The sequence below is a fragment of the Lepisosteus oculatus genome, unplaced genomic scaffold (genome assembly GCF_040954835.1).
Source record: "Lepisosteus oculatus isolate fLepOcu1 unplaced genomic scaffold, fLepOcu1.hap2 HAP2_SCAFFOLD_45, whole genome shotgun sequence".
NCBI lineage: Eukaryota > Metazoa > Chordata > Actinopteri > Semionotiformes > Lepisosteidae > Lepisosteus > Lepisosteus oculatus.
The window spans coordinates 578,585-603,470 of record NW_027167988.1 but is presented as its reverse complement, the minus strand read 5'-3'; the positions used below and the strand labels follow the sequence as shown (position 1 = coordinate 603,470).

Here is a 24,886-nt window from a genome sequence, read left to right as displayed (position 1 = left end):
GTTGCACACAAGCATAAACCCACTGTATAACACCAACAATCATGTCCACTGGTTGGGGAATAAGGTTTAACCCTGTTGCATAGGAAATTGCCTGTAGGGTTTTCCCTAAGCTTTCCAACTTTTGCTGCTGTCGATACAGTCTGTCACTACCCTCCGGCATCTCTGACCCCTGCCTTCTTGGGGCAGTCAGGGTGAGAGTGCCAGTAGCACACAAACCTACCAGAAAAAAGCAAACGTGCAACAGTGGCGGCAGCAATCAGTCCTCCCAAAAGTCTTTTCGGGTGGCTGATCCCAGTCATCTCCTTCTGAGTGACTGTCGCCTTTCTAAGCTGGCGCAGCGTGTACATGGTGTCTTTCTCAGTATGCCCTGTGGCATCTTGGGCACCAACATCCTGGAAATATGGGGAGATCTGACGCAGCTGCTGATGCTGCTCCTCCTTTTCCAGGGCATCTGCTTTTTCGATTTGTTCATGCCTGTGCTCTAGGAACCCTGCAGGGGGTGGTGCAGCGGTAGAGCATGCCTGACCCTCGGCTGAGTGGTCATCTGGAGCACCTGAGTGATCTGGGATTGTTACCCCATTCTCACTGTTCAGGTCCACCCTGCACACTTCCTGATTGAGGAATCCCTCTATCGGCATGTTTACAATCGTTCGCTGGGCGTGGGTGTAGGACACCTGCTCGCTCCCCCCTTCCCTTGCTAGGGGTTCAGGGAGCTGCCCCAGCACTGGGATAGCTAGTTCACTGTCTTTGAACTTACTATCACTCACCAGGCCCATGTCAGTGCAGGCGGGGATTCTGACACCCCTCTTTGCGATGTCCTGCACTGGCAGGCGGGTGACTTGACCATCCAGCTCCAGTCTGGCTGAACCACTGTTGGTCAGACTCAGACTGACAGACTGAGCTGGTGGCTGTAAGAAAACCGGCTCGGCTTTCATTCCCTGTCCCTTCTGGGGGACTGGGTGTGTTGGCAACCCTGCCGTTGAGGCAGGAACAATCAGGTCAGTCTCACTCACTACCTGGTAGTTGTGAGAAATAATGTTACCTGACTGCAGGTTCCCTGGGTCACAGCAGAGGGAATCGGCATCTGGGATCAGGTGTGTCCACAGCGCAGTAGTCTCAGCGTCCAGCTGGACCTCCTGTCTAACCTGTGAATGTTGCACCAGGGGCACCTGGCGGTGGCCCTGTGACAGCTGCTCAAGCAGATCCTTACTAATAGAGGACCTCTCAGGGCTAAGGGTGAGGGCTACATCACCAACCTGCTCTCCTGCCATCTGGATCCCTTCCACCACTGCAGGGTGGTGTTCCTGACCCCTCTTGGGTGCCAGGGTGCACAGGGAAAGCTCCTTTTCATCGCCAGGTGGGGAGATCTGCTCCTCTTTAGGGATGTAAAAGGTGTGTGCTTTACCTGGTGGATCAGGCGGCTGCTTGGAGCACCGCTCCTGTGGCATGGAGGCTGTTGGGACCTTGGCCGGGACACGACTTCCCTGTATATCCGGGGAACAAGGAAATATTTTTATTTCTTGTCCAGAGGGAACAGAAGGAATCTCCACATAGGCTTCTGTGTTCGGTGGGCACTGTGTGAGCACAGTCTGCCTCTTGGCCCCCCTTTCCTTCTGTACAGAAGGCTTAGGAGCCTTGACCTGTTTCCACACTTTGCCTTTCTGGTGATCCACCAAAGGTTCCTCTCTGAGTCGCATGCCCTTTTCTTTTTCAACCCGTTTGAGCTTGCCGTGTGACATCAAACACCTTTCAACCTCAGTGTCAATCAGTGTCTCACAGTGTAAGACATCTCCCATGGCAGCCTTGAGGTAAAAGCTTCTTGCTTTTCCTCTGTGTTTTACTGCCTGCTCTGTGACTTCAGGGGTGGAGTCAGCACTCACTTGGGAGTGGCTGAATTCATCCAGGCAGGAACCCTTCTGCTCAATCAGATAGACTGAGGGAGGGAGAGGGGGCGGGTCTCCGCCTCCTCCAGTGGAGAGTATCAGCTCATTCACGCTTCCGGCAGCCTTGGGGAGCGGTTGTCCCTGTCCTAATAAAGCTTGTTCAAGCCTGGCCAGGCGGGTGGCTACTGAATCCTTTTGTTCAGCTTTATCTAGCCCTTTCCCTCCCCCGGTGTTCTCATGGCACTTAGGACGCTGGGTGTGGTCCTGTGTGCATGCTTTGGAACGGGGCTTAGCCAGCTCAGGAGCCTGTGCTCCTTCGAGCAGGGGGGAATTAACCCTGCTGGCTCTGACGGCAAACACAGTCACTTTAACAGCTTTTTGCTCAGAGCGACTTTGGACATCATACTCCCAGGCTTTCTGCACGAATCTCTTAATATCAGTCATTTTCATGGTCTGTGCATCTGTATGCATTAAGATCATCTTTCTGACTGACGGGTGGAGATTCGCAATGAATAAACCCTTGAAATGTGTGTTCTCTTCGCAACCCTCATCATTTCGCCCTGCAAAATAAGTTCGTCTAAGTCTCTCGTAATATTCGCGAGGGGACTCTGCTCTCTTGTGCTTAATGTTAAGAGCGGCGGCTATCGCAGCAGTCGGGTCAATAAACGCACTGTATTCTTCGATAAGTGCTTGACAAAGCTGCTCAAAATCATTACAGACTTCTTTCATCTGCCTAGCCATCCACTCATGTACAGCTCTGCTGGTAGTTTTCCTGACCAGAAACACTTTCTCCTGTTCTGTGGCGTTTGGCAGATACTGCAGGGTATACCTGAGGTCCTGAATATAACTCTCGATATTATTCTTTGACACTGCGGGGTCAAATCTCTCTATGTCCTTCGCTAGCTCTCTCAGAGAATGGAGATTTATCCTTCTAGCTTCTCCGCTGACGGAGATATGGAAGAGATCGTGGTCAGACCTGTCGCTGCTAGAGAGAGTGCTTAATAGCGACTCGAATTCAGACCTTTTAGCAACCATCGTTAAACTTAAAGAGTATTACTTTTAAGTACGAAACAGTTTTACCATGAAAACCACAAGATCAAGTATGCAATCAACCCGGTAGATCGCAAAAGATCACAAAACAATCAAGCACTGCTTAAAGAGCAAGGGGAACTTTTTTTTCTTTCGGCTTTCAGCACACCGTATTGTTGTGTATGAAACCCGCGGCGTTTTATATTGAATTATTCCGCTTGGTTGACTCATTTCAGTCTTGCCACGCCCACCCAGGGACGCCAAATAATGTAAGAAAACCATCCACAGAATCCTCTCAATCCTCCCTTCTGAATCTTACTGAATCTCACAGGCTCTCTGTGTTGCCTGTTTTTACCTGGAGGAACTTCAGCTCATTGATTGGCTGAAAGTTCCATGGGCATCAGAGTCCCACGTGGGTTACTCGGCCCTACCAGTCCCTGATTGATTGATCAAGGTGAGATATGAGTCACTTAGGCCTGACACTTAGTAATGCAGTCCAGATGTCCAACTGGCACTCCCTAGACAGATAGGCGCCAATGGATGACCATTGATCATGATAGAAAGGCTTAGCTAAGTGCATCCCCCTTTGGGAGCTGTCCTAGGACCTTAAATCACCCTGCATGAATAGTCTCTCTGTGGCTGCACCACAGAGATGAACAGAGAAATGGGGCCTCATTTGGAAAGGCTCAGAACACTTAATTCTGCCTTATTAATAAGCCTCGCCGCTACACACATATATTAATGTAATAAATGATTGCTTATGCTTTATAAATAAATCTAATTAAAATAAAAGCTTAAGTTTTGTATTTATCTTGTACCATAGAACATGATTTTCTTTGTATTTCAAGCCCACAAAGTGTCCAAATGTTCTATGATCATTTCTTTCATCATTAGGGACTAAATATACCAAACGTATGATGCTAAAATCCTGAAAAAAGGATAGGCTCCATTTCGTCAGTAGGTTGGAGTCCAAAACTGATTTGGGTCAATATACATTACCTTTGAAGATAAGGTACAGTCTACTGTAGGGAACCATCAACTTAGAAAGCATTGACCTTCCCTGGGGGTCAGGTAGGTGCAAAAGATAAACCTTTATCCTATCTTTATCTTAAGATAAGTGTCCAAGCAGTATTTTTCCAAGTTTCACCAAGCTCATCATGTTGCCATAGTAGACAAAGTTCTATAAAATGTTAAATAACTTTAGAAAAAAGCATCTTGGTCTTTCAGTACTGTACAAGGTGAATTAAACTGTCCCTGGTAATAAAAAGTAATTAGAAGCATCCCAGAAACTTTATCTCTAGAAACATTAGCTGTTTTATATCATGTAATTTAGTGTGATGTTGTCAGAATTCAAGGACATTATCACACACAGAAATTGGTTCAGTTAAATCTAAAAAACACAGCTAAACATGGGTTTAAATGTAAAATAGAAGTCTTACCTCTTGTCAAAAGATTTAATTCAAGAAGCGATGTAATAAATGATTGCTTATGCTTTATAAACAAATCTAATTAAAATAAAAGCTTAAGTTTTGTATTTATCTTGTACCATATAACATGGTTTTCTTTGTATTTCAATCCCACAAAGTGTCCAAATGACGCACTACATGATATAAGGAAGATTATCACATGCATATCGGTATTATCTTTCTTACGAAAATGCATTCCTTTCATTACCTTTTACTTTTTAAAATGAACTCAAATTGTGTATAATGTAATAATTTAAGTAGAATAGATTCTAACAATATAATGATCCAGTGTGTTGCACTACTTCACTGCTTCACTGCTCTATGCCGTCTGGAAATAAATCCTCAGACTGCTCACTGCCCTGGGCTTGTACCAATAAATTACAGGAGCACGTCTATATATCACTGCGTTGAAGCAGAAGACACACAATCACTGCAAACACATCCTAAATACAGTGTTCCAACACCTTTGACCTCATCCAGAACGTATCATTTATTGAAAGGGATTGCTGTCAGAATGCACATCTGAATCCCAAACAGAATCTCTAGTAAAATACGATCATTTGTGAAACAGGCAAATGACTGTCTCAGGGGCCCATTCCTCATTGTCAGACATATGTATGCAATGCTTTCACCGTGCATTGAGCAATAGGGATTAAAAACACCGCAGGTAAGGTTAGATGTCATGTTCTATGATCATTTCTTTCAGCATTAGGAACTAAATATACTAAACGTATGATACTAAAATGTTATTTTCACATATATTAATGTAATAAATGATTGCTTATGCTTTATAAATAAATCTAATTAAAATAAAAGCTTAAGTTTTGTATTTATCTTGTACCATAGAACAAGATTTTCTTTGTATTTCAAGTCCACAAAGTGTCCTTTGATCTCTATTCTGTGGTAATCCACAATGACCCCGTTCTTCAGGTGATTCATCATGTACTCCCTCGTCTGTTGAGAGGCCATCCCGATCTCTTCTGCCGTGGCATGCTTCATACACGCTCTCTTGAAGTGAGCAGGAAGCTGATCAAAAGTATTCAGGCACATCTTGCACACCAGGGGAATCCTCGCGGGTTTCCTTTGAAAATAAATAATACCATCTGTGTATAGAAACAAGCTAAGACTGATTTCTTAAATTATCCTTAAAATTCTCTCTCATAGTTTGAGCATAATGATTTTATTGCATTTATATAAGAATTGCTCATTGCTCCAAAATAAATAATGGTTTCATAAAAAAGTGAACACTTACTTGGTCTCAGTCACAGACTTTCCAATAGAAGCCATTGTGGAGTTCAGCAACTGCAGGTCCTAGAAGTGGGGAAGGAATTTTAAAAGAGAAATTGAATTACAATACAGAAGGAATGGCTGAGGGTTCACTGAAATATATAAATATACAAATTCCAAAGACTGAGTCCATATAGAAACAACTACTTTTCATTTTCAGTATAAGAAAAAAAAAACATTATCTTCCAAAGCATCATAAAATTGTCCCTTCTTCCAGACTCTACTTCTCTCTTGTAGTAGTACAGCAGACCTTTCCAGGTGAGCAGATCACAGAGTCCGAAATAAGCTTCCTCCATCAAACAAAGTACCTGAACATGACTCTGTCTTCATAAAAGCGCCCCTGTAATAAAGAGATTAAATCCAAAATCAAGAGGGCAGTTGCCTACTGAAATACAAGAAGTCATCAATTTTAACCTAGCAACACATTAAAGGCTGCATCTATACAAGTGCGATTCTAGAAATGCTCACCAGATTACGTTTTAAGAAGGAACTGTGCCTCAGGTTCCGCTGAGATCTTAACTCAGATGGCAGGATTCAGAGTCCGGAGTGCGGACTGATGGCGAACGGAGGGTCCACATACTGTGGATCCCTCAGTGATCTTCCGCGTATTCAAACCGCCAGCGTGTGACTCCCCTGTCCCTGTGACCTCATTGGTCTGCTCTCTCCTCTGTGCAGCCGAGCCCGACTCACGGTAAAGTGAAAAAAAAGATGCCCTCAACGTGAGATTTACTCTGGAGCGAGGATAGATGTTACCTTTTTATCATTGAACAGGATGTATGTGATGTGGCGACTAGGTTCAATTTTGTATCCTCTTTAAAAGATTAAGGACTGGGGTGAGTGTGATTTACCACCCTTTCAGCTAAGAACCCGACTTGCGCATCGTTTAAGCTGCATAGACTCGGTCGTTTAACTCTTCTCCATTAGCAGGGTTAAGGTTAAAGAAAAAAACATTGCTGACTTCTTTTTTTTTTGCCAGCCGCTAGCGCTGATTAGCAAGGCTTGTATTTCATGTTTTGCAAGTTGCATCCATTTTAAGAAAAACAAGTCGCGTTAAAGACAGGAAATGAATACTTGCATTTAATTAAGTCTAGCCGTAGGCGGTTGTCTGTAAGGACCAGTTCTGTTCGAGAAGACACAACAAAGAAGGCACCGCTGGGATTCGAACCCAGGATCTTCTGTTTACTAGGCAGGCGCTTTAACCAACTAAGCCACGGCGCCCCGGGAGTGCTGTCCTTTTGCAGCCACTTGGACACACCACTCAGACACATCTGCATTCGGTGTGTGCTCTGCCTGCTTGCTGAGCAAGTTGCCACCTTTACATACAATAGCAACATCGACACCAAGAGAAAGGATGACAAATGGCTTTTATCTGGAACTTTTCATGTCCAAGGAGCTCAATGTGCTTTCTGTGTACAACAGGGCCACTGAACTCCACACTGGCCACTGAACCACAGCAGTGGCTTGCTGGCTTGACATCTCCCAAGGAAAATGTTGAAATCACATGTGGAACAGGAAAATGACCCTCGAGTACGAGGGAAAAAAAAGAAAAAGATCATCTGGAGCGCGCCAACCCATGTCCGGACAGCCCAGTTTCGTCGACAAGGTGGCTGAGTGGTTAAGGTGATGGACTGCTAATTTATTGTGCTCTGCAGTCACGGGTTCAAATCTCATTCTCGTCGCTCTCCATGTCCGACACATGTGCCTGTTCGACGTCGGCCCTCCTTTTGCTTGCTCCGGTGCTAGAGCTGTACATTTTCTAGCGGTGGCTGAACATGGTATAGTAGGCCAACGTCGGTATCGAGCAGTGACAGTAACAGTACTTACTGCGCCCCATAAGAAATCGTTTGTCCCTGTTCAAAAGAGATTGTGCGATGTCCTGCGGCGTTCGCAAAGCAAACCTTTGACAGTTTGAAAAGAGGAATTTATTCTGCTTCCTGTGCGTGCAGTAGTTACAAAGTTGAACGTCTTTACACGATCTGCTGCAGTTTTCAGTGGGCGGGCTTTGTCAGATGGCTTGAAAAAACGCACTGTGTTTCGGCTGAACTCCACACTCATGAGCAGTGTCCTGCATGTTTTCTGTGTATAGCTGTCTTTTAACGCATACAGAATTCATTTGAAATCATTGATTTCTCCAATTAACAAGGGTCCCTTTTTGAACCTGCAAGAAGCATTCTTTCAATGTAACAGATTTACTCCGGGGAAAGCCAGCATGACATTGAGAGTAGCTCAAGCTTTCAGCACCCATATCGGACTGCGTGTATGCAGACACCACTCAGAATCCCCTGTAAGATTCTCCCTCAATTCCGTTTTTCAGTGCTTTAGCTCTTTCAAAAGGCTTCGCTAGTCACAATCCAAGGCTCATGATGGCATTTGAAAACATTCACCACTGCGTTGGCCGGGAATCGAACCCGGGTCAACTGCTTGGAAGGCAGCTATGCTCACCACTATACCACCAACGCATGCCCACAGGAAGTCTGCAGGACACCACCAGAGAATGCTTTTTTTTAATTTTTTTTTATTAAACATAGAATTTACAAATACAAATACAACAAGAGGATCAGAGTCATGTACAAGAGAAAAAAAATGCAGCAGAAAAAAGCATTTAACTACCAGAGGTAATTAAGTAATTATGTGATCAAATTGTATATTTTACACGTATCATATTTTCCTTGCTTTAATATTTCTCAATTATTTATAAACTTTAGTTTCAACATGCATGCGTTTCCTGTAAAAAATAAAACTCAGCACACAGTTTTTCTTTTAACAACATTTCGAGTACCTCTGGCATTCATGAAAAAGACATACACAAAAGCAAATAACTAACTCTAAGACTGTCTAAACTATTGAGTTTTTCAAAGAACCAGAACTATAACAGTCCTTAAAACTTAACTACACCATTCCAAACTAACACTAAAGAAACACTAGTATATACTGGTATAACAAATAAAACCAAACAATCATTAACTGAGCAGTCACTGGGAGCAAATCTCCTTCCCGTCCACAAAGGCCCTCGCTCCCACAAAGTAGGCTCTCCTCCCCTCTCTTCTGGCAGCTTCAACCTGGGGCCACAGCTGGTTCCTGGTACTCCTGTCCGCAGCAGACAGGTCCTCTGCAAACCTCAGTTTGTTCCCATTCAAATACTCATTCCCCCTCGCCGCTCGCCACAGCATGTCCCTCGCCGTCCTCTTGGTGAACTGTATTATAATACAGTATAGCAATTAATTTACATGTGTATAATAAATATAGTAAATATAATAAATTAATTACTGCGAAAATAATTTACTTCGTACACTGTGCAGAGTGCCGTATACTCCTAGTTGCGGCACACGATACATACAGTAAAAAGCCTCAGGCACTGTGTTAGATGTGTTTTCGACGTTATATATGCGTTTATTCATGTCGTCGATTTTACGTTGCAATTCGACGTTGATTATACGTCGAGGCGACGTATATATACGTATAGCCGTAATTTCGCCGTAAATATACGTATATTCGACGAATCAATGCCCACAGCTTGGCATACAAGGGTTTTGCTGAGGGGGTCTTGCCACCTGCCTGAAAAAAAACAGTAAAATGTTTGAGTGCCTATAGAGTTTCTATTTTTATTTTCTTGACAAAAGTTGATACCATTTCCTGGACACCCCGTCCCCCATCAGTGTGCGGTGCCCGAGGAAAAATCTGTAGGGGGGCGTCTGAAATTCTGAGGGGGGAGTGATATTTCAGTTGAAACGGAGCTGTACGGTGCAGCTACCCAAATGAAATCTCGCAGCTATGCCATTGATTAGTGCTTCATGATAGAAGATAACGACTAGCAATCTGGTATTTGCGATGAAGTTCAGTTTCACATTTTTCGTCACTCTCACGGTTTGTATTGCCTGGAGCGAAAAGTACCATAAGTGTTCATTTTTGCAGCTACATGGACGTTCTGAATCGTTAAGAAAAAAATGTTGTAAAACCAACAGAAAGCACAGACTGCTATAACTAGTCCTAGTTATATAACGATTTTAAGTATAATGATAAACTACTGCAAGGAATCGGTCCACCTGAGCAAACAGGATCGTAATGTTGACACTCAATAATATGTGCAGTTCCTGGACGGATAGCCCTCCTGCCCATCAAACAGACTGAGTGACTGTTCGTGTCATTTAGTGTTGTCTGACCATTGACAAAGTACAACTATTTTTTTAGGGCGCAAATTAAGTTAGGTAAAACTTTTTGCCCAAAACTGAAGGGGCGACATTCCCCCCTCCCCCCGTGATGCCAGGCCTGTCCCCATCCTATTCCATAATGTCATTATATATAATACCATACAACAGTGACCAATCCTTACTAACTGCATGCGTTAAAATTGCACATCAGCTCATAGCAGGGGGCACATAGCCGCGATGTATTATCAATGTTAAATTTCAACCATAATATCGACAACATTAATAAAAGCATACGTTGAGAAAATATCGAACCCAGCATATTTTCCGGTTATATACCACAATGCATTGCTAGTATTCGTTGGTCACCATTTTGGACACGTTTTTCAAACGTAGAAGTATATCCGCAAATATCTCAGCAATCCTCTTTTGACGAGTAAGTATGAACAATAATAATACTATCTGAATACATACAGATCTTTCTTAATATTATTTTGATTAAAATAGTATGTGAATAAGCAAAAAAATGGCACATAAAATAGTGTGAATGGGGAAGATGACACAAAATCGTTTTGCCATTTCTCTTATTCTTATTCTATGTTGTACTTTCAAACTTTGGGTACTCTTTAATTAGGACAGACTTTATTGCTCAACTGCTATGATGCAAGCCAAATTTTATACATTGATTTCAGCTTTGAGCTTAGTAAACCGTTCATTTTTTAGATTATACTAAAGAAGATATTAATCATCATTTATTTGGGAAGTAATATTATATAATTTTCTCCTAGCTGCGGTGCTGAAGTCCCACCCTACATCAACAGAAAAAGAAATAAAGGAGCACGCAATGTGTTACTTGAAGAATGCATATGCAAGGCAGGGGGCCAGGAGATCTGGACTCTGAAAATAATAGGTTTTTGGTTCTAACAGGACAATTAGACAGGGTTTGCAAATAGTGGACAAAAATCGTCTTAACTTCCATTGTAATATTTTTTTTTCTTGGAAATATAGAAGTTGTACATTTTAAAATGTATATTTGAATCAAAATGTGGTTTTGAGTTAGTGTGTTAATGTAATTAGTTTTGTGTTTGTCATTACTATACTGTATATTGCCATGTTACCAGAATTTGTAGCTGAAGTTTAAGACTAGTTGTGTTTTTTATGATTATTGCCCATATGTTGATTGTTGATTGATTGTATACAATGTATAATTTGAAATACATATGTTTCAGGTGTGAATGTGTATTTTCAGAATAAATTTCTAAACCTAATCATTGGCTTGGTTTACTTGTTTCTACACCTATAAAATCTATCTTTGATGTATAATAGACCTCTACCCATATACGTATAATAGACCTCTAAAGTTATACGTATAATAGACCTCTAAAGTTATCCGTATAATAGACCTCTAACCATATACGTATAATAGACCTCTAAAGTTATACGTATAATAGACCTCTAACCATATACGTATAATAGACCTCTAAAGTTATACGTATAATAGACCTCTAACCATATACGTATAATAGTCCTCTAAAGTTATCCGTATAATAGACCTCTAAAGTTATCCGGAACTCCAACCATATATGTATAATAGTCCTCTAAATTTATCCGTATAATAGAACTCCAACCATTTATGTATAATGAACGTCTAAACATAGACGTATAACTTTAGACGTACATTAGAATTTCATTCTAGACGAATTGTAGACCACATTTAGACGTCTAAGGTATGCGTTTAATAGACGTATATTATACGTCTTTTGCCCACTGGGTTACGTCTCAACAGAAACGCTCTTTAGCTCTTTCAGCGTTATGCAGAGAACAGCGTCTGTCGAGATCACTTTTGAGTCAGCGCGAAACGCCGTGTGCTGTCAGTTTGATTTCATATTGCTCGTAGCGGCGCCCGGCTTTTGTCTGTCAAACGTTAGGTTGCGCTTCTTCATGCTGCATCGTCGGCATGAGTGGAGCTTTATAAACGTCTGTACTTACTGCGCCCCATAAGAAATCGTTTGTCCCCGTTCAAAAGAGATTGTGCGATGTCCTGCAGCAAACCTTTGACAGTTTGAAAAGAGGAATTGATTCTGCTTCCTGTGCGTGCAGTAGTTACAAAGTTGAACGCCTTTACACGATCTGCTGCAGTTTTCAGTGGGCGGGCTTTGTCAAATGGCTTGGAAAAACGCACTGTGTTTCGGCTCGGGAAACATCATGAGCAGTGTCCTGCATGTTTTCTGTGTATAGCTGTCTTTTAACGCATACAGAATTCATTCGAAATCATTGATTTCTCCAATTAACAAGGGTCCCTTAAAGGATGAGTCAAAGTAACGTCTAATCGGATTAGTTTCCTTAGAGCTGGTTCAGAGTTTGCTCAAGAGTTTACCTTTCACAGATGCGCAAAGAAGAACGTTGGGGGTGCACGCTTCAAGGCGCCTTACAGCTGTAGGGAGCGATTCGAGGCGATTCATGGCGTGTGCTCGTTCCCTTATACCGTACGCCCCGGGGTGCAGTGCTACGATGACGTACAATACCGCTTGGGCACGTAACGGCGTTATATGCGAGTGCGGGACGTGAGGGTTTTCGTTTGTTCGTTTTGTTTTGCTCTGCTTTGCTTTGTTTTGCTTTCCATCGCGTTGGTAAGAGCGTAAATAAAAAGGCGATTCCTGCATCTACCACTAATGTAAGAGCTATTTCAAGTGCGACGTGGTGCGGCTTTTCAAATGCTTGTGGGCATTTCTCTGTTGTTGATTCTTTTTTTGTGTGTAACAAAGTGGCATTTTCATGTCCGGACGGGGAGACTTTATCATTCCGACATGAAGCCACCCTTAAGTCCTCTGAGGCGTGTCTGTCTGCAAGGCTTGTATTGTGGAAATGTTTTTTTGAAACGGAGAACGACTTTGAAATAGGCTTCCGCCGGCGCCTCGCGATCCAGGTAAGATTGTAGCAAGAACGCAGCGGCAGCGGGGCTTGCTGTAGTCGTGGCCGAGTGGTTAAGGCGATGGACTAGAAATCCGTTGGGGTCTCCCCGCGCAGGCTCGAATCCTGCCGACTACGTTGTCCGCCTCCAGTTGGTGTGTTCCGGCGCAAGCAAAGAAGCGCACCTTTTTGCTGTTTCCGGTGGTTTTAAAACACCCAATCGCTTGTACCCGCTGCCTTGGAAATAAATTCTTCAGCGTCCGTGAATGGCATTTTGCAGCTGGAAGCAGATGTCGACGCGTTTTGCACAGAGCACCAAAAAAGCGTCTTTTTTGAAGGCCCAGGCACTAAGCATTGGTGGTTCAGTGGTAGAATTCTCGCCTGCCACGTGGGAGGCTCGGGTTCGATTCCTGGCTAATACAGTGGCTTTTGCAGCGAACGGCTCCATCACTTGCATCCCCTTGCAACATGCAATTGAAATCCCACTGAAGCTAAGCAGATGTGAGTCAGGTCAGTACCCGGATGAGGGTGAGCTACAGGAAAAAACAAAGCTTTCAGCTGGAAGCGGTGTTAATGGTGCCGGCGGGGGGGCGCTCACCCTGAGGTCTGTGCGGGTCCCAGTGCCCCAGTATAGTGACGGAGATGCTGTGTTGTAAGAGGGCGCTGTCTTTTGGATGAGATGTAAAACCGAGATCACAGCGCTCTGTGGTCATTAAAAATGACCACCAAAACCTTTGACAAAAGCTTTTGGTAATTGATGGTCTTCAATAATGCTTCTCCTTTAGGTACATTTTAAATCAGCTGAAAAATGCTGTGAAATGGGGGGGCACTTCAGGCCAGTGTAGGATTTGGGTTACAAGAACCATGAAACTGCACGAGAAAGCCCGTACACTGAATTACACGGCTTTCTATTCAAAGGAGGGCAAAAGAAATTCCCTGAGATCGATTTTTTGCAGCACAGAGAGGATTACTGTCGTGAGGCCGGTTAGCTCAGCTGGTTAGAGCGTGGTGCTAATAACGCCAAGGTCACGGGTTCGAGCCCCGTACGGGCCAGGTCCTTTTCTCCTCTCTTACCAAAGCTGTTAGGTTCCTTTCCGTGGTGAGGGGTTGTCATGCAACGCTGCCACATAGTGCCGACAGACAAAAGTGTTGCGGGAGAAGAGAAAAGTGTTTGAAGATTTAAGAGTGTCTTAGGTGGAGCCAAAATCAAGTGTCACAAATGCAAGTGGGAGGTTTTCCAATGTTTAATATGGTCAAAATAAGCGGAAGTTATCTGCCGGTCATGGCACAGTCTGCCATGCTTTTGTCAGATACTGTAAAGTGGTGTCGAACTGGGTGTCGAACTGGAGCCTCACCATTTGCATATGTGAGGCTCCAGTTATACATCGAGTGTCACATTAAATGACAAAAATGAAGAGAGTTAAAGCAGCTGGAGAGGTTTTCTTACAACTTTTGAGCTGACAGTTTTGGAAAATGTTTCCTTCACGCTGCACTGTACAACATAGGCAGCCAAGAGTCTCCAAAACAAAACAGAATTGACAGATAGGAGAAAATTCCCACTCGTCCTGAAGTTCCCAAAATCCAGCAGGTGGATTTTGGGAATGGCATACAGACCCCTGGCACAAGTGGTCTGTGCCAGGGGTCTGTATGCCGTTAACCATGCCGCTTACCCCAGTAGCACCACCACAGTCTTAAAGGAAACCGGTGTAACAACATGTCCGGGTAACTTTTTCCATTCACCCGCAGCCCTTTGTGTAAGATGTGCCACATATGTGGCGTTTTTATCATAGTTATCATAGTTTTCTGATTTTGACCATTTAGATTTAATTGATTGTTGTGTTGAAAAGTCTTTTATTTTTATCACAGTGTAGTTTTCTGATTTTGAGATATGGAGCATTGGCGTTATTCACACAGCAGCTGTATCGACGAGCGGTGAAAAAAGTGTGGTGGAAACGTCGGACCCTAAGGTGGTGACTGCATCGGAGACGGCTGTTAAGACGCTGATCAAAACCAAACGTGTCAAGCCTTCGGAGAGAAATAATAACACGCCTAAAGACTTGGTGTTTGGTGATGTGGGAGACTCAGTGCGGTATATTGCACAGTTAGTATCAAAGGTGGGCACTAATGAGGTGGATAAAAAGCGGGGTTTAGAGAATCTAAGAGCCGCTTTAGCAAGTGTACATTCAGTGTTTCCAAAACTGATCCAGGTTTACGCCGCTAGACTCTTAGACGTTTTTTCTAAAGAAGATGCTGATCTAACCTCTGGATTTCGTTACCTGATAATGCTATTTCATGGTGCACTGGCGAAGACCCACCGGGATAAATGACTAAACATGTGCATGGTGCAGTCCAGAGAATATTGGATGAACTTTCTCCAAACATCGGGGCGAATGATTTTGTACAGCTGCGTTTGACTGCGGGTGGTTTTAACAAACCCTTGTTCTCACGCAGGAGACAACCCGGAGAATTAAATGCTGCTGATTTTTTAAGCCACATCTCAGACCTCTTACAGAGCCACACAGAAATTCTCACCGATGACAGCCTCCGATTAGTGGTGACGATAGTTAGGAATATGCAGGGGGGTGCCCGTCGAAGATTTAAATCCGTTCTGGGTAATTGCTCAGAAAAAAGCGCACCTTATCGACTTACATTACACGGGCGGTAATCTGTGTTTCACCGGGAGTGTGTACGGTTTGTTGAATGAAGGTTGTACCAATGGGGAAATGTTACAGGGCGCTAAACGAATGCACAAAGAGTTGGGTTTTTCAGAGAATCAGAAAATTAGTTTGTCAGACATTACCGCTTTTGAAAAACATTTAAAGGTGGTCATTAAAATTTTGTACCACGACCAGGGTGATTGGAAATATTTTACAACGGGGCCCACACCACCTAATTCTAAAATACTTTTTGTTCTACTGCATGAAGAGCATTTTTATGGGGTTTTAAATATTAAAGCTTTTGTGGGGGCGGCATATTTTTGCACTAACTACCATGCGGCGTATAGCCACAAGAATGCACACGCCTGTGTTAAAGCTTGTAAAACCTGTTTAGATCCCCAGTGTTGCGAAATTGATGCAGAAATTCAGAATTGCCCGGCTTGTAAGGTCTTTTGTCGTAGCTCTCAATGTTTGGCGAGACACTTTCGGAATGCAGCGACGGGTGTTAGTAAGTGTGAGCGCAGGGTCTTTTGTGAGAAATGTGAGGTTTATAACCTCTCTAGTCACAAATGTAAAGAGAAACTGTGCTCGCATTGTAACAACGTGATCGACACCCCTGACACACATTTGTGCTACATACTGCCTTTGGACAACCCCAAAATTTCAAACAAGTACATTTTTTTCGACTTTGAATGCATGCAAGAAACGGGGACACACATACCAAATTACATCCATGCCCTTCATATTAACAATAAACGAAGCTGGGAATTTTATGGTGAAACTTGTCTAAAGGATTTTGTGTGTAAATTTATCGATAGACGTTTCAAAATCCATACATTCATATCGCACAATGGCAAGGGATATGACAATTACCTAGTAATCAGACAGTTGTAAGATGAAAAGATGGACGTTGAACTAATTAATCAGGGTGGTAAGATAATGTGTATGACCGTAAAAGCTCTGAACATCAGATTTATCGATTCTTTAAACTTTCTACCTATGAAATTAAGCAAACTGTCGGCCGCCATGGGGTTCCCCGGGGGTAAGGGTCATTTTCCACACTTGATGAACACTTCAGAAAACCAAAATTATGTCAGCCCGATGCCGCCGCCAGAACTTTACGGCGTTAACTACATGCTGCAGAGGGAGAAAGCCGAGTTTTTGGTTTGGTATGAAGAATGCAAGGGAAGTGTGTTTAACTTACAGAGAGAGTTGAAACGTTACTGCCAGTTGGATGTGGCAATTCTAAGAGAAGGCTGTGTCAGGTTTTGGGACGAGGTCATGAATATGACCAGACAGACACGCGTGACTGAGTCAGGGGCCGCCTGCGTTGTGTGCATCGACCCCTTTCAGTTTGTGACCATCGCTAGTGTCTGCATGGCCATGTTCAGACTTATGTTTTTACAGGAAGAGACAATAGCGTTGCTACCCCATGACAATTACCACCACCAGCAAAAACGATTTTCTACACCCAGCATCAGTGGCTTATGTACATCGAACACACAGAGCCCGTTAAAATCCAACACGCGTTAACCACGGCCGGTGAGTTCAAGGTTGGTCAAAGCTGAAAGCTCAAAGCTGAAATAAATGTATAAAATTTGGCTTGCATCATAGCAGTTGAGCAATAAAGTCTGTCCTAATTAAAGAGTACCTAAAGTTTGAAAGTACAACATAGAATAAGAATAGAGAAATGGCAAAACGATTTTGTGCCATCTTCCCCATTCACACTATTTTTATGTGCCATTTTTTGCTTATTCACGTACTATTTTAATCAAAATAATATTAAGAAAGATCTGTGTGTATTCAGATAGTATTATTATTGTTCATACTTACTCGTCAAAAGAGGATTGCTGAGATATTTGCGGATATACTTCTACGTTTGAAAAACGTGTCCAAAATGGTGACCAACGAATACTAGCAATGCATTGTGGTATATAACCGGAAAATATGCTGGGTTCGATATTTTCTCAACGTATGCGTTTATTAATGTTGTCGATATTATGGTTGAAATTTAACATTGATAATACATCGCGGCTATGTGCCCCCTGCTATGTGCTGATGTGCAATTTTAACGCATGCAGTTAGTAAGGATCGTACTGTTGTATGGTATTATATATAATGACATTATGGAATAGGATGGGGACAGGCCTGGCATCACGGGGGGAGGGAGGAGTGTCGCCCCTTCAGTTTTGGGCAAAAAGATTTACCTAACTTAATTTGCGCCCTAAAAAAATAGTTGTACTTTGTCAATGGTCAGACAACACTAAATGACACGAACAGTCACTCAGTCTGTTTGATGGGCAGGAGGGCTATCCGTCCAGGAACTGCACATATCAGTGTCGTTATTGAGTGTCAACATTACGATCCTGTTTGCTCAGGTGGACCGATTCCTTGCAGTAGTTTATCATTATACTTAAAATCTTTATATAACTAGGACTAGTTATAGCAGTCTGTGCTTTCTGTTGGTTTTACAACATTTTTTTCTTAACGATTCAGAACGTCCATGTAGCTGCAAAAATGAACGCTTATGGTACTTTTCGCTCCAGGCAATACAAACCGTGAGAGTGACGAAAAATGTGAAACTGAACTTCATCGCAAATACCAGATTGCTAGTCGTTATCTTCTATCATGAAGCACTAATCAATGGCATAGCTGCGAGATTTCATTTGGGTAGCTGCACCGTACAGCTCCGTTTTAACCGAAATATCACCCCCCCCCCTCAGAATTTCAGACGCCCCCCTACAGATTTTTCCCCGGGCACCGCGCACTGATGGGGGACGGGGTGTCCAGGAAATGGTATCAACTTTTCTCAAGAAAATAAAAATAGAAACTCTATAGGCACTCAAACATTTTACTGTTTTTTTTTTTTCAGGCAGTAAATTACGTAAATTACTGCTTCGACACGTAATGGCATTATAATCAAGTGCAGGAGCTGAGGGCTCTTGTTTTGTTTCGTTTTCCATGGCGTTCGTAAGCGCGCAAATCAAAGGCAATTCCTGCGTCTAACACGAATGTAAATGCTTTTGAAAGTGCAGTGTGGTGCAGCTTGTAAAATCCTTGTCCACATTTGTGGTTTGTTGATGTTTTTCTGTCTGCCAAAGTTGCATTTTGACATCCAGACGGGGAGACTTTATCATTTGAACGTGAAGCCAGCCTTAAACCCTCTGAGGCGTGTCTGTCTGCCGGCACGTATTTTGTGAAAGGTTTTTTTTTTAACGGAGAGCGACTTTGAAAACGTTTCCTCAGCCACCTCGCACTCCGTGTTAGATTATAGGAAGAATGCGGCGGCGGCAAGTTCGCTGTAGTCGTGGCCGAGTGGTTAAGGCGATGGATTCAAAATCCGTTGGGGACTCCCCGCGCAGATTTAAATCCTGCCGACTACGGCATCTGCCGCATGTCGCCTTGTGCCTGCGCGGCAAAGGCGAAGTGCTGCTTCTCCTTTCCTGGTACTATAAGAACGCTAAATCGCTTGGCTCTGCTGTCATGGAAATAAATTCTTCAGATAACCACACATTTTGCGTTCGCACCTCTATTTCCGGTGCCTTCATGCACTCTTGTACCAAACGCACGTTCCTTCTGTATGCGGAGCCGATCATTTGCAATTGGGCTGTGCCGACAGATCAGGACGAGCTCTGTCGGCTCAAAAGCAGCGCAGGACCTGCAAGAACAACAGAAAGATTAGCATCCAGCGGGGGCTTCTTAGTGAGCCCAAGATCTCATCAAGAATCGGCTCCAGCAACAGGACTGGGCGCATTGTTCCATTCTCCGACCACTCTCGGTGTAAACAAGTCCCTCCTGGTCTCTGCTTGAATTGCACTTTCCTGCGTTTGCTTTGGTGTAACTGGCTTCCCCTGCATGGGCGAATGTGAAGAAGATCCTTAGTAAGTCATTGAAGAAACCCGAGAAGAGGTCGGAGTGGTCTCTGTCGTTCATCAACGATCCAGTCAGGCAGTACTCCTCTGTAAAGCGCCGTTCGTTCACATCAATTGGCTTTTTTTTTGCCTTCATTCGTGCAAGTAGTAAAAGCAGACGCCCCTATTCTGCCGTGACCCGGATTCGAACCGGGGTTGTTGCGGCCACAACGCAAAGTACTGACCACTATACGATCACGGCGAGTTACCGATACACACGTGGCAGGGCGGAAAAGGCTGTGCTCTCTTCGTGTGACATAATTCGGAAAAGTCCTGACGTTGCATTTCAACTGAGCCCCAGTATACATCGACCCTTCGACACTCTGAGTGACAACTCTCTTGCGTGTTTTCTCATATTTATGTAGTTTGCTTGCATGATGCCCGGAACAGCAGGGTTGTGCACTCCCATATGGTCTAGCGGTTAGGATTCCTGGTTTTCACCCAGGCGGCGCGGGTTTGACTCCTGGTATGGGAACGTGTCAATTTTGCCTCCTGCTTTCCAAAAGATCAGCACTGTGTACGAAGGAGCCGCATTAAAACTACTCAACGTGCAAAACGTGCGAGAGAGGGGGCGCTTGTTTCCAGCCGAAACTTCTCGCGTGTGAGACGAGCTGACCATCGCTGCAGGAGGTGGGAGGGTCACTCTGGTAGACAGGGCTGACCTTCGGCAATAGGATTTATACTCTCCAAGATGATATTTGCACTTTCTGGAGAGGCGATTTTCTCCACTTCAGTAGCCCGATTTCGTCGATTGCGTGGAGAGGGCTGTAGAATGTGGCGCCGTCTTTCCTGCTCCGTCCATGACAGGCGTGCTGGTCTCTGGAGAGAGAGCACGGTCCATCAGCGCACCCCAATAAAGGCACTGGAAGCAGCTGAATCGCATTGGCGAAGCTCAGCGCTGGGCCGCTGGGCACATCTGACCACAGTTTCCGTAGTGTAGTGGTTATCATGTTTGCCTCACACGCGAAAGGTCCCCGGATCGAAACCGGGCGGAAACAGACCAGACTTCTTCTGTCGCCACGCACAAAAGGGGATTGGGGATTCGCCTAGCGCTGTGATCGAACAGACCCACTCACCTCTTAGTGTGGCGGGATCTGCACAGTGCATGTCGCAGCGCATCCTGCTTTCACTTCAATGCGCGTCCTGATGTACCCCGGTCTCCCGCGTGACAGGTGGGGACAGGTGACAGGTCCTATACTAACGAGGAAGACATCGCTCTCTCCGACCCCCGGCATCGTGTCCCGACCCACCGTGCTGGAAGCCGACTCGTGCTGTGATTCCTTTACGGAGCAGAAATGACAACCGAGGAGCCGAGAGATCATTTCAGCATTTCGCGTCTGAACGGAAAACACAAACGACCAACTCGGAATGATTTGCCTTTGACGCTTATCAAAGCTTTGTGCATCGAACAGACCCACTCACCTCTTAGTGTGGCGGGATCTGCACAGTGCATGTCGCAGCGCTCCCTGCTTTCACTTCAATGTGCTTCCTGATGTCGAGTCGTGTGCCGTGCGGAGGCTCTGAAAGCGAGAGCAATGAAAAGGTGCACGACGCTGTGAAATAAACATTAATAAACGCATATATAACGTCGAAAACACATCTAACACTAGGAGTATACGGCACTCTGCACAGTGTACGAAGGAAATTATTTTCGCAGTAATTAATTATATTGTAGCGTTTGCAGGTTCTTGTTCAGAACTAAAGAACAGTGGAGACGCGATTAACCAAGCACTGACTTTATTTAACAACCACACCAAAACCGAACACAGGGTCTACACACACATGAGAAGACTGACGAAAACGTACACACATTTAGGGTGGTAATTACCTAACAACACACTCTACTTTTACAGGACTACACAGGGCACTAGAATTACTAGGACATTATTTACACAGGTAGGGTCAGCCGCTGGTCATCGTGCTGACCCTCAGACTCTTCCCGGCTACCACTCCCAGCATGCCCAGCGGTACTACGAGCGCCTAGGGGCGCTTCCTCCTCACCACCAGGCGAGGGCGTTACACTGCCCCCACCTGAAGCGTCTGGCGTCTCGCTGACGTCGAACACCCCCCTCAGGCTGTACTCGTATTCGGCAAACTGCTGCGGAACCCTGCGCGAGCGGCCGCTGCACCGCGGTGACGGCTGGCGATCCACGGACGCCCCACTATCGGCCGGCTCCGGCCCCGGCTGCTCCTCTGGAGCCTCCCCACACGGCTCCTCCTCCCGGGCCCGGTAGGGGGCCAGGCGGTCTCGGTGCAGGACCACCACTCTCCCCTGTGTTCGCAACCGGACACGGTAGCAGACCTCGCCCACCACCCAGAGTACCTCAGCGGGCCCCTCCCACGACGGCGCCAGCTTAGGACTGAGGCCTTTGCGGCGCCGCGGGTTGTACACCCAAACCGAGTCCCCGGGCTGGAAGGCAGGCCCCCTGCAGCGCAGGTCGTAGTACAGCTTCTGCCGGACCCCCGCCTGTGTCAGGTGGGTCCGTGCAAAGCTGTGCACCCGCTGCATCCGCTGCCGCAGGTCCCACTCGTAGTCCGGTCCAGCCGGCGGTGCCGACCCGTCTCCGGGCGGCGGGCCGAAGACCAGGTCCACCGGTGTTCGCATTTCCCGGCCCAGCATGAGCGAGGCCGGGGTGCACCCGGTGGATTCCTGGACCGCGGTCCGATACGCCCAGAGCGCAAGGGGGAGGTGGCGGTCCCAGTCCCGTTGGTGCCGGGACACCAGGGTGGCCAGCTGGGTGGCGAGCGTCCGATTAAACCGCTCTACCAACCCGTCGCTCTGGGGATGCAGCGGGGTGGTCCGCGTCTTAGTAATCCCCAGGCGCTGGCACACTCTGGCGAAGACCTGGGACTCGAAGTTACGCCCCTGGTCACTGTGTAACTCCTCCGGCACCCCCAGCCTGGCAAACATCCCCTCCAGCAGTGCATCGGCCACTGTGGGGGCACTCTGGTCTGGGAGGGCGTAGGCCTCCGGCCACTTCGTAAAGTAATCCATGGCCACCAAGACGTAGCGGTTCCCGGCCTCGGTGCGCGGAAACGGGCCCAAAACGTCCACTCCCACCCGCTCCATAGGAGCCCCCACCTGGTGTTGTTGGAGGGGGGCCCGAGAGCGCTCGGGGGGACCCTTCTGCGCCACGCACACCGCACACGTTCGGCAGTACCGCTCCACGTCCCGGTGGCAAAGACCCCAATAAAAATGGCCTCGGAGACGCTGCAGGGTTTTTTTACCGCCGAAGTGCCCCACACCCGGCTGGCCGTGCACCGCTCGGAGCACCGCCCCGCGGAGCGACCGAGGCACCACCAGCTGCCACCGTACCTCGCCACTGGAGGGTACCCGCCACCCCCGGCGCAGCACCCCGTCCTTTACCTCCAAGGCCTCCCACAGGGCGCAGAGGGCCTTGACGGACTTCGGGTGCGGGGCGAGCTCCTCTCGCGTAAGCCGCACTCCTGCTGCCCTCTAGCGGAGCACCGGCCCCACGTCAGGATCAGCTGCCTGACGCTGCGCCAGGTCTGGCAGGCCCACCCCCAGCGGCCCCTCCCGGGCCGTGGCCGCGGCGCTCACCCCCGCCACGGCGCGGACAGCCTCCTCACGCTGCTCCCGCCGGGCGCAGTGATGGCAGTCCGCGGCCTCGCAGGGGCGCCGCGAGAGAGCGTCGGCATTGAGATGGCGAGACCCCGCACGGTGCACGACAGTGAAGTCGTACTCCTGCAGGATCTCTATCCATCGCGCCATCTGTCCCTCTGGCTCCTTAAAGTGGAGCAGCCAGGTGAGGGACGCATGGTCGGTCCTCAACCGGAACCGGGTCCCGAACAGGTACGGCCTGAAGTGGTGGACCGCCGCCATCACCGCCAGCAGCTCGCGACGGGTCACGCAGTAGTTCCGCTCAGGCCTAGTCAGAGCCCGACTATAGTAAGCCACTACGCGCTCCCCATCTGGCCCTTCCTGCGCCAACACCGCCCCCACCCCCGAGTCACTCGCGTCGGTGTCGAGAATATACGGCAACCGCGGGTTGGGGTAGGCCAGCACGGGGGCCCCCACCAGAGCTTCACGCAACCGGCCAAAGGCAGTCTCACAGCCCGAGTCCCAGTCAAAACGGCGGCCCTTGTCGGTGAGGCGGTGCAGCGGGGCAGCGATGCTGGCAAAGTCCCGGACGAACCTCCGATAGTACGAGGCCAACCCCAGAAAGCTGCGGAGCTCCGCGACGGTGCGTGGAGTCGGCCAGCCCCTCACTGCGGCGACCTTACCTGGGTCCGTAGCCACCCCTCGCGATCCAACAACATGTCCCAGGAAGGTCACCTCCCGCCGCAGGAGCTCGCACTTGCGGGGGTTGAGCCTCAGGCCAGCACGGCGGATGCAGGCCAGCACCGCCTGGAGGTTCGTCAAGGCCTGGTCGAAACTCCGTGCATGAACCAGCAGATCGTCCAGATACAACACACACTGGTTCCGCGGGACCGATGCCAGCACCCTCTCCATCAGCCTCTCGAACGTCGCCGGGGCATTGCACAGGCCAAAAGGCATGACAGTAAACTGCCAGAGGCCCTGGCCGATGGAAAAGGCCATCTTCGGGCGAGCATCGGGAGCAAGCGGTACCTGCCAGTAGCCGCAGCGGAGGTCCAAGGAGCTGAACCAGGTCGACCCGGTGATGTAGTCCAGGGCGTCATCTATCCTCGGCAGGGGGTAGGAATCTTTCCGGGTGACCTCGTTCAGCTTGCGGTAGTTGACGCAGAACCTCCACGAGCCGTCTTTTTTTTTAACCAGTACGGCTGGCGCCGACCACGGGCTCGCGGAGGGCTCAATCACCCCCGCTGCGGCCATCTCCCGGATCTTTTCCTCGGCGGCGGTCCGCTTGGCGTGAATCATGCGTCCCGGTGGGATGCGGATGGGCCGAGCGTCGCCGGTGTTGATCTCGTGTTGGACCAGGGCAGTGCGGGTGCAGTCCTCATCTCTCGCCGCAAAGAGGTCTTCGTTCTGGGCGAGTAGCTCCTGGAGCCGCTGCCGCTGGTCCTGATCGAGGCCCTCGCAGCTCCGCTGGTAGAGATCCTCAACGGCGCGCCTCGCTTCCACGCAACGCTCGGCCCCCGCCGCCGCTACCTTGTCTGGCCCCCCGGCCGACTCAGGAGCAGGATCCGGCACGCTCGCTCCCCGGCTCGCAGGCCTGGTCTGCCCCGGCGACTGACGCCGCCGCCGCCGCTGCCTCTTGTTCCCCCGGCTCCGGCAAGCCCGCGTCCCTCTGCCTTCGCCGGACCTGCCCTCCACCAGGTGCAGTCGCTCCCCCTGCCACACCAACTCCTGCCAGTCCAAGTTCAACCTGGCCCCCACTCGCTGCAGTAGGTCCAGCCCCAGAATGCAGTCCTCCTGGATGGGTGCAAGGTAGCAGGGGTGGCGCACCGTCGCTGCACCCAGACGGAAGGCAAGCACCCGTTTCCCCCGGACTGCAGCGAGCTGTCCCGTCACGGTCCTCAGCCGCAGGCTGGAGGCCTCCCATCCTGGGGGGTTGGTGCCCTCGGTGTCGGGGAGGACGCCCGGCCGAAGTAGGGTTACTGATGAACCGGTGTCGAGTAGGGCCAGGCAGGGTTGGTCCTCAATCCGGCAGTGGA

At 47.5% G+C, this 24,886-nt stretch overlaps 6 non-coding genes across 6 annotated transcripts; 3 read left to right on the top strand and 3 right to left on the bottom strand.

Annotated features, from left to right (window-relative positions):
• Nucleotides 1-6,809: 6,809 nt before the first annotated feature.
• trnat-agu (transfer RNA threonine (anticodon AGU)) lies at nt 6,810-6,883 on the bottom strand. Its single transcript has one exon. It is a non-coding gene; the product is annotated as a tRNA-Thr (tRNA).
• A 1,169-nt stretch (nt 6,884-8,052) lies between these two features.
• On the bottom strand, nt 8,053-8,124 carry trnag-ucc (transfer RNA glycine (anticodon UCC)). Its single transcript has one exon. It is a non-coding gene; the product is annotated as a tRNA-Gly (tRNA).
• Nucleotides 8,125-13,699: 5,575 nt separating this feature from the next.
• Nucleotides 13,700-13,773, top strand: trnai-aau (transfer RNA isoleucine (anticodon AAU)). Its single transcript has one exon. It is a non-coding gene; the product is annotated as a tRNA-Ile (tRNA).
• Nucleotides 13,774-18,678: 4,905 nt separating this feature from the next.
• trnal-caa (transfer RNA leucine (anticodon CAA)) lies at nt 18,679-18,760 on the top strand. Its single transcript has one exon. It is a non-coding gene; the product is annotated as a tRNA-Leu (tRNA).
• A 658-nt stretch (nt 18,761-19,418) lies between these two features.
• Nucleotides 19,419-19,490, bottom strand: trnah-gug (transfer RNA histidin (anticodon GUG)). Its single transcript has one exon. It is a non-coding gene; the product is annotated as a tRNA-His (tRNA).
• Nucleotides 19,491-20,213: 723 nt separating this feature from the next.
• Nucleotides 20,214-20,286, top strand: trnav-cac (transfer RNA valine (anticodon CAC)). Its single transcript has one exon. It is a non-coding gene; the product is annotated as a tRNA-Val (tRNA).
• Nucleotides 20,287-24,886: the final 4,600 nt, after the last annotated feature.